Source organism: Gossypium raimondii, chromosome 11, assembly GCF_025698545.1.
Source record: "Gossypium raimondii isolate GPD5lz chromosome 11, ASM2569854v1, whole genome shotgun sequence".
Taxonomy (NCBI): domain Eukaryota; kingdom Viridiplantae; phylum Streptophyta; class Magnoliopsida; order Malvales; family Malvaceae; genus Gossypium; species Gossypium raimondii.
This window is the reverse complement of record NC_068575.1, coordinates 1,228,581-1,238,617: the sequence shown is the minus strand read 5'-3', so window position 1 is coordinate 1,238,617 and position 10,037 is coordinate 1,228,581. Positions and strand designations below refer to the sequence as shown.

Below are 10,037 nucleotides of genomic sequence, written 5' to 3'. Positions count from 1 at the left end.
TATACATAAGAATTGTATGTTTGAATTTTTTATTAAATTAATAGTTAAAATCAGTAAAAATTTATTTCATTATTATTTACTTTCAAAATTTTATGTTTGAATTTTTTATTGTTGCACTATTTTAATTATGTACCACAATTAGAATAATATTATTTTTGAACTAATTACATAAAATAAAAATATAATATTCAGTGAATAAAAATAAATATATAAAATCACATATAATAATATTCAATGAATAATATCAAACCCTAGTACTTGAAAGTAGCTATAGAGACCAATCATGGCAGAAGCCAAAATTCCAAGCGTCTAATTGTTATTTTCTCTTTATTTTCCTTATCAAAATACAAGTAATTTTCAATAATGTAACAACGTGAAAGCTGAAAGCTTAATTCCAAGCATTCAAATAAACTATAACTATAAAAGAATAAATGTAGCCAAATTTGGAATTAAATTTTTCAAAAATTTTTAACAGCTTAATGAGAATTTTAATAAAAGGGTCTAATTAAAATTTAGAAAATTATTAAAGGGTTTAAATAAAATTTAAAAAAATTGAGGAGTCTAATTTTTTTTTTTAAATTGAGGGCTTAATGAAAATTTTCCAAATTTGGGAGTAGGGGCAAGGGGAGCTTTGATTCTTGTAACCTTCCGTCCCAAGTAATTTCTTTTAAGAGAAATTTATTATTTCATTCAATGAATAAATGAACAATTCAAGAAAAAAAATAACAAACACTCGTACGCACTAAAGAACAAGCTCCATCAACATAATAAAAGTTTTAGCTTTAACTCAATAGAATATCATGACACGTTAACAATCGGCTCTGTCACAACTCAAGCACAACATATTAGAAGCGATTACAAGCACTTAATACAATAAGAAAATCAACCCCAGATGGCCCAAAGCGGCGAGCATAAATCGGCAAAAGAACCAAGCATCCACCAAACTAGATAAGACAACGACTAAACCAACCCTAAAATTATTTTCAAAAGCAAAACTAAATGCATATAATCAAGACTAAAAAGTATACTATAAGAGCAGAAAAAACTTCTAAAAGTGAATACTTATTAAACAATAAAAAAAATATAAAATATAAAACTTAAGATAATACGAGTCATGAAATCATTTATTATTTTGAAACTCTCAAAACAGAAACATATTAAGAAGTCAACTCTAAAATTGTATTGCTAAGTGGACCTTAATCAAGATGCAAGAATAAAAGAAATAAGGATTAAATTCTACCATAGAAATTCTGAAAAAAAACCTTAATGTATCGAAAAATAATTTCTATTAATCACACAATTTTCTAGAAATTGCAAACATTTAGATTTTGTTCACATATTAATTGCCTTTTTTTTTCTATTTCCCCTATTTACTATTACAAAATTAAAATCCCCAAGTCCTATTTATATATTTTAAAATTTAGAATTTAGTTTGTATATTTTTATTTTTAAGAATTTAGTCCCCATATTTTTAAAATTTTAAAATTCAAGTCAAATTGTTAACACTGTCAAAATTATTTTATTAAAGTCGGGTTCATTAAAATCTCATATTCTTAGTTAGAAGGCTACCAAGTAAGTAATTTTTTTATTTCAAACTCTCACACTAACAAATTTAACAAAAAAACATTATTAACATTTGGACCTGAAATTTGAACTTTGAAAAGTAAAAGAATTAAATTCCTATAAATATAAGTATAGAGACTAAGTTTCAAATTTATGGTGACTACAAGGACATATGGCATATTTTAACCTAAAAAAGGGTGACCTACTTTAGTAGTCACCCAACTAAGTTTTTTTTTCTTTTTTGGTCACTCAATTATGAAAACTTACAAAATAGTCGCCCAACGATTCAATTTTATCATTTTTATCATCAGTTGGCTAATGAAAAAATAGAAAACACCAAAAATCCAAGATAATTGGGTGAAAAAAAAGGAAAAAAATAATAGTTTATTAATTATTTTGTGAATTTTCATAATTAGGTAAAAAATACTAATAATTTAGTGATCATTTTGTAAATTTTTAAATAGTTGAAAGACTTTTAATATAGTTTACCCAAAAAAAATATTAACGGCGTCAAATAGAAAACGAGATAACAAAGATAAACAAAACGATGTACTTAACGACGTTACTTCCTTCTTCTCCAACCAAAACGCCGTCGCTTTGTTCCCCAAACGTAATATAAGCCGGACACCTTACATTTAATAATAAATGTGTTATAATTATTTATATTTATATAAATGTCTCCAATCATATTTGAGCGAACATTTAATGCTCAAATTAACGGCTAAGTTAATAGAAAAATAGGATAAATCTCAAAATTATATATAAATTTTGGCATAATATGTAATTTTATACACGAAATTTCAATTTAATTCAATTTTCACAAATTATTAACACAATTATTAATATAACATCATTTTATGTTTATATATTGCATAAACAAATAATTATATTTATCCACTACAAAAATAAATTGATGTATCTATTTCTTTAAATATGTATGGTTGAATCAAAATAAAAGTTTATGTATAATTTTAAGATTTTCTCTAGAAAATCAAATTGGTATAATTATGATATCTTAAGAATTCAATTAGAATGTTATTTGGGTTATAATTTGCGAATGTATAGTGCAAGCAATCATTTTATATGTTTTAATTTTATTTATCATCTTATCTTAAATGAAAATTATTTCATTCATTACTGATAAAGTTTAAAATTAAACAAATAGAGTTAAATGGGTAACACATACCTCTTTAAAGTGAAGTAAAATAATTTTAATGAAACTTGTGATATTAAAATTTTCATTGAAATGCTAAACTTATTTAAATAAATATTTTTAGAGTTAATGCACTATTTGGACATGAACTTGATAATTGTTTTCATATTAGAGTTTGAACTTTTTTGTTTCAAGTTAATCCTTCAATTTGACAATTGTTTTCACATTGAGGTCTTTTTTTTTTTTGGTTCAAGATAGTCAGATTTCTTTTAAAAAAATATTCAAGACTCCAATATGGAAATAATTACCAAGTTTAGAAGTTAACTTGAACAAAAGAAAAGTCTAAGCTATGGGAACCGTTTCCTATTCTAAGCCCTAATATGACAACAATTACTAAGTTCAAAAATTAACTTGAACAAAAGAAAAATTCAAACCTTCAAAGTGAGAATCGTTGTTTAATCTAAATCTTATTGTGGGAATAAGTGCCAAGTTCAAAGATTAACTTAGATAAAATATTTAAACCCTAATATAAGAATAACTACAAAATTTAGACCCCAAATAGTGTTTGAATTTGTTATTTTGTTTGCCTAATCCATTTTGCAATGCGAGCTGGGGGTGGCTTTTAATTTTGAGGTTTACCAAGTAGAAAAAAATACATTATTTTTCTATTGAAAAGTGTCGTTGACATTAAGAGAGGGTTAGATTCTTGCAAGTGAGTATTTAATAATGAGGAAAAACACAAGATGAAAGAGAAAAATTGGAGAGACCCTTTTATGAGAGAAAATTAGAGTTTGGGTCCTTGGATTCATAATATCTTAACACCTTGGATTTCATGGCTTTGGCTCCTTCGTCTGTTTTCTTTGGTAGATTTTTCATTGGTTTCATATTGTGCGCTCAGCTTTTGAAGCTCTTTTCTCCCACATATTTCAATTATTTGTACGGATCCACATCGACAAATTTTGCTCAAGTTGATGTAATTGTGGAGAGCACCCGAAGTGTCATCATCCCAACTTCATTTAGATGCAAAAAAAAGAGGTGGTAATTACTTAATTGCTTTACATTTTTAAATCATAATAATCTCACAATTTCAAATGATCTAATAAGTAATAACTCCCATGAAATCCTCCTCTGTATGCACATTTGTTCTTTCTTTTCTTTTTTTCTTTGTTGAAGAGTCCCTCTGATGATCTAATCCTAATTTTTGTTAGATTTTGGCTCTCTTCTTCGGCAGAGCATGGCATATATTACAAGAAGCAGAGGTTATATATGTTCAACTACGATCTGTTCATCTGCCAAAATATTCCAACAAAACAAAAATGATAATACATGTCATCAGTTTCCTTATAATTTCCAATTAACTTGATACAAAATTATATATGGAGTATTTCAAGAGTTGTAATATATATGCCAACAACTTATATGGTACCTAAGCTATTGACAGATTCTTTGGAGTTGTGTTGGAAAGAGCTTAAACACGCAATGTCGTTTTCAAGTAAGTAAATTGAATAGGGGCTAAGGATTAAGGGTTGATGAAAATGGAGGGGGAAGAAGGGGATAGTTCACAATATTCATTGATGCAGGGCACCTATTTTAGCTGTTTGATTTTTTAAGGTTGAATCAGGAAAGGATCTTGCTTCAGAATATTCGGTGTTGAGGTTGATGTTAATAAAACCTGATTGTTATAGATAAGTAGTTACAGCACATCTTTGTATCTGAAAATTATGGGTTTATTTAGTTTATATTCCTTCTCTTGTTGTTAAGAGTTCTATTGTGAGTATTATTATGTTAGTGCCTAGTTTTTAGTTTTTCTATTATGTAAAAGCCTATATAAATAGGTTCTTGGATTATGAATTATTTTACTCATCATTTTATTTTTCCCTTTCCTTTTTTATTTTCATCTTCTTGTTATCTCTCTCCATAAGTTAACAGTGGTGTCAGAGCTAGTTAAAAGAAGAGTATTTTCGGTGAGAGGAAAAAGTTTGTGGTCCTCTTATAGCTTCTGAAAATTTTGTACAACCAGCTATTCCACATTTTGATGGTCACTATGATCATTGGATCATGTTGATGGAGAACTTCTTCCGGGTGTGTGTGAGGCCGTGTGGGCCATACGGGCTAGCCAATTCAGCTGTGTGGACCCATTTTCTGAAAAAATTCACCTAGGTCTGTTTGACTCTAAAATTTGTAATTAGACTTTTGATAGGGCCATGCTACTTAATTAAGGCTTGGAAACAATGTATTTGTTAATATGCTTATGTGTATAATGTGTTTAAGTTATGTGGAATATATTTGCGTGATCTGATAATGATAGTTCTCATAGTATGTCCTGATTCGCTATGTCTGTATATGTGTGTATGATGTGTGATTATGTTAATTTGTATTTCCAAATCGGCCATATGACCATGCATGTGGCATGTGGCATTGTGGCTTTTCTGTTAAGGTGATTTGTAATTATGATATATCTATATACAAAGCATGAAATGACATGCTTACTGATTTTTGTTAACAGCATGAATGCATGTTCAACATGCTTATCATTTTGTTTTAGTTTATGCATGCCATGTTACATTGCATGGGGTTGGGATATTATGGTTATAGAGAAAATGTCAGCAGTTTAATCATCTGTATTATCTGGTGATTTATTCACATTTCTGTCTACATTTATGGTGGCTCGCCCATACACATATGTTGTTTTGACAACTTGGCTACAATATAGTGACTTGTCCACATATATTTGATCTGATAGTTTTAACTGCAATCTCTAGTGGCATTGACTAGAATTATTATGTTGTGTGATTAGATGGACGAGTTTTGTGGAACTCTATTTGGTGTGGACCGAAGTTGGGCAGGATGTTTTCTATATATATATATATATATATAAAACTAGCATTACATTTTTTGGAAAAATATGCATTGGCGTAAGCACACATTCTCAATTTTGTTCAAATTATCGTTATGAAATTCTTTGTGATTCTGTGAATTGTTGGTTGTGTTATTTGAGTTCTAGGTTTGAGTTTGTTACACCCTAAGCTTTATAGCTCACCTCTTTATTTAATCTCTGACTTTTAAGGTAATCTTTGAGTTTGGGATCGGACGGTATGCATGAGCTCGGATTGTTTTCTCGATTAAATAAATAAGATGGTTTATGTCTATAGCTTTTCTGGACTTTTTGGACTGTAAAATTGTTTTTGGACTGGGTTTTTGGTTATCGTTCTTTTTGTTGGATTTGATATTTTTAACATTAGGCAGCATAATTGTAGGAGCTATCAAACTAAAATTTTGTTTTCAAAACTAAGAAATATGAAATTTTTGCTGCAACGATTAAGTAATCACGTATTTTTCTGTAAACATTTGTTGGTTTTAACAAATTTTTGCCTTAGTATTGGAAATGATCTGCCAACGTTATTACTTTCAAAACACGCAATTTTGAATTTAAATTCTAGGTTTTAAATAGGTGTTTTCAGATTTTGGCTTTTCTAAACATCTATTGGAGTTTTGCCAATTTTTATGTTTTCGAAACATGCACTGAGTTTGATTAAAACAAAAGTTTTTGAACAAGTTGATGTAAATATTCGTTAATATTCGATCATAACTTTTATGCCGGGTTTGGGATGTTACACAATTACTCATTCTTGCTATAACGTCATAATGTTATCATTAAAAAATTCAGGTTGTGATACTCTGTCAATTAAGTTTTACTTTTATAGGTGTTTACAGCCTAGAAGATAATTTTTTAGTGGACTTATTCTTTGCCATATGGATGAAATAATTATCTCAACTTGGTAAACAATTTTGGTTTTATTGGAAGCTGTTTCAAGGCTTTGTTCAATCAATGGTTGTAATCCTTCTTTAAACGAGAGAGAATTTGAAGCAGACTGAAGTGTAGACTTGACTTATTTTAATTCAAGCAAGCACTATGATAATTTTTAGGCGTTTGGGGTTTTTCATTTCTTTTGGGGGCATGGTTTTGAGGATGAAAGATGATTTTTTAAAGAGAGGTTATGCTTTACGATTTGTTATTATTTTACCTTTGACATGGGTTCATATACTTTGTTATTATTTTTATGATTTGTTATTATATTTTAGTTGTCATTTATTTCATTTAGGTGATATTTAATTTAAAGTGTTTTGGGTATGAGTAATGTGTTCTATTAATTGTAATATCGTTATCTCATTAGGGTTTTGTATGTACGTGAATAATCAATTAAAATCAAAATTTTTTAACGAAACAGTCATGTCCTTTAATTGTTTAACTTAGATGTATTACTTTATTTTGAAAAATTAACTGAAAATATTATTGTTAATAATAAATAAAATGCCACTACTGTTAATAATATATATTAACATATTTTATCACCTATATATATGTATGTATACCTTGTAGACACATAATTATATATAAATGATAACACAACGATAACATATAGAATTTATCAACGGTTATTAATTCTCCATATAAACGTTTGAATACCCTTATGTTACCATACATATATATATATATATATATAATGATGCTAAATTTATAATAATAATAAAATATCTCACCAAAACAACTCATAAACAACATTAGTATTAACAATAATAAAGTTTAACTAATAAAAAAAAGTTATAATTATATGTAGTGTTGATGGTAATATAAAAATGAAAATGATGAACCCCACTTACAATAAACAAATATATGTTAATAATATATATTAACAAATATAAAGCAATATTAATAATAAGAGTATAGTTAATTGTTACCAAAGTGAAGTTAAATTGCCAATGCTCAATGCATGGGTTATTGAGAAATTTGTGCCAAAATTTGTCATTTTGTGTGCCATGTGGTGAACCCATGTGGCCATGTCCGACCAATTAACATTACCTGTTTTTTTTTTCCATGGGATTTGTCTCCTTTTTCTCTTTTCTTTCATAGCTTTTTCATTAATTTCAATTATTTGTACGGCTCCACATTGTGCAGAGCACCCCAAGTGTCATCATCCCAACTTTGTCTCCATCCAGAAATTTGTGTCAAGCAGTAAACATGGAGGGACCATTTCCCACCAATCAATCAACATGACTTTAACATGGAGGGACCATTTCCTAGTTCCCACCAATCAACATTGTTTCTATAAAGACTAATTAAGCAACTCAGATAAAGAAAAGGATGTTGTTAATGTGCATATATAACCAGATTAGATAGACCAGGATTCTGATGCCGACACTTTTTATTTCTATACCTAAAACCATGGGATAGGAAAAATAGCTCAACCCTGAAGAAAGTTAGAATAACCCCTAGCTGGCATTTGTTCTGCAGAATTTGGTCAGGAAAAATAATCTTACCTATCGAGTTGATTTAAAATTGGAAGATGGCACGTCGGTCATTCTAGAAGGTAGAGTTCTGGCCTTGAGGTACGACATTAGCCTTTCCAAAGTCTGAATGAAGCATATCTACTCCGCTCCCTTCAACACCTGTCATTCAAGGAGTTAAGGATTACACATTCACCTGTTGTAACTCTGAATGTATAAATAAGTTTGTGTGCTTTTTTCCTGGCTTTTGGGGGGTTAAGCAGATAGATTAGCTAAAATTTATTGAAGGATACAATCTGTCTTCCACATAATCATAATGCTAACATCGGCATCTGATAGAAGCCAAAAATCCGCATCATTCTGAAAACAAGGGCAAAAAAAGTTAATAGACAAAATTATCAATTTTGGTGCAAGGTGAAGTCCTAGGGGGAGAAGGTGTTTGAATCTTGGACCTTACCCTCCTAAAGAGGGTAACCAAGGCTTCTAATGAATTATTCCAGATTACCTAAATTCATAAAAATCTTTGACATGAACCACTTGTCGAAACCACTTTCTTGAAATAAAAGATTTAGTTGTCGACTTATTAAAAATGAAAATTGGAGTTGCCACCGATCTTTTAATGAGGTGTGATCGGATCACCTTGAAAACGATTTTAGGTCTGAGAATTTTGAGAAAATAGGTTCGGGAGTCGGTTACGCACGAGGAAGGGTTAGCACCCTCGTAACACCCAAAATTGGTACCGAATTGATTGTTTAATGTCTTAGTGTCGAGAATTTGAAAAGATTTTAAAATACGATCCTTTGAAAAGAAAATTTGAATGAATTGGATGATGAGACTCTCTTATTTTAAAGAAATAAATTGTCACACTCAATAAGTTAGAGTGCAACATTTTACATCCTCAAAATTAAGTTTATCTTTTGACTTTTAAAACCTATGCATTATGAGAAGGATATCCGATTATTTGGGTCAAATGAAAAAAATCAAAACTCAGTAAGTTAGGGTTCGATTTCACAAAATTCCTAAACATTGAATATTGCCTTTATTTTTATTTATTATATTTTTTAGAGAAAATCCTCATCTTGAGAAAACTACGTGTCATATCCAATGCGTTAGGACATAACGTATCGAATTCCCGAGAATGAGCTTTTTATTTATATTTTAATTAAAAAGGATACTCGGTTTCTTAGATTCAACGAGGAAGATCGGAATCCAGTAAGTTAGGACACAATCTTTTCGAGGATCCCAAATTCCGAGTGTCGCGTTATTTTGAAAGACTTTTGTATAAAACAATTTTGATATTTAAATGATATGAAACGTAACCTTTTAAGCAAATAAAATGCGATAGAGTGATAACGTACAACATGAAATGATAATTCGTGAGCCGAAATGTACGATAATGAATTCAAACGATCAATAAATACAAACAAGCAATATAATATACACAATAACAATAATCTCACATCATATGTGAATATTAACACCAACATTTGAAAGCTAATGACCCAAAAGCCTACCACAAAAGAAATGTAACAAATTTAAAATAGCTAAAAGACAAGTAGCATGAAAAAGAAATTTGAAATTATTAATGTATATACACAAATTTACATATATATAAATTTAAAAAAGAATTAATGTGAAGACTTGAAATAATTTGAAAATAGAATTAAAATAAACAACAATATTTAAGTGAATTTTTAAAGTAAGTATTATAAGGAAAAATCAAAATAAATAAAACATAAAATACTACACATATATTAATCTAAATATGTAATACATTTGAAATGAAGCACTCAATATAAACAATAATATATATATAAATATACAATAATATATGTAAAAGTTGAGACAAGTAAAATAAAATAGAGTACTTAAAGGAATAAAGTATACATATAATAAAAAATAATTTAATGTAAATGTTATATATATATATATATTATGAAATGAATCTATGAAAATATTATCGTATAAACCTTTAAAATTAGAAATATATAAAATAGATTTTAAGAATATATTATAAGATAAAATCATAAAAATG

General features: G+C 28.5%; 1 long non-coding RNA gene across 1 annotated transcript; it reads left to right on the top strand.

Annotated features, from left to right (window-relative positions):
* Positions 1-3,419: 3,419 nt before the first annotated feature.
* LOC128034871 (uncharacterized) lies at positions 3,420-5,018 on the top strand. Its single transcript, XR_008190936.1, has 2 exons — positions 3,420-3,751; positions 3,925-5,018. It is a non-coding gene; the product is annotated as an uncharacterized LOC128034871 (long non-coding RNA).
* The last annotated feature ends 5,019 nt before the right edge of the window (positions 5,019-10,037 follow it).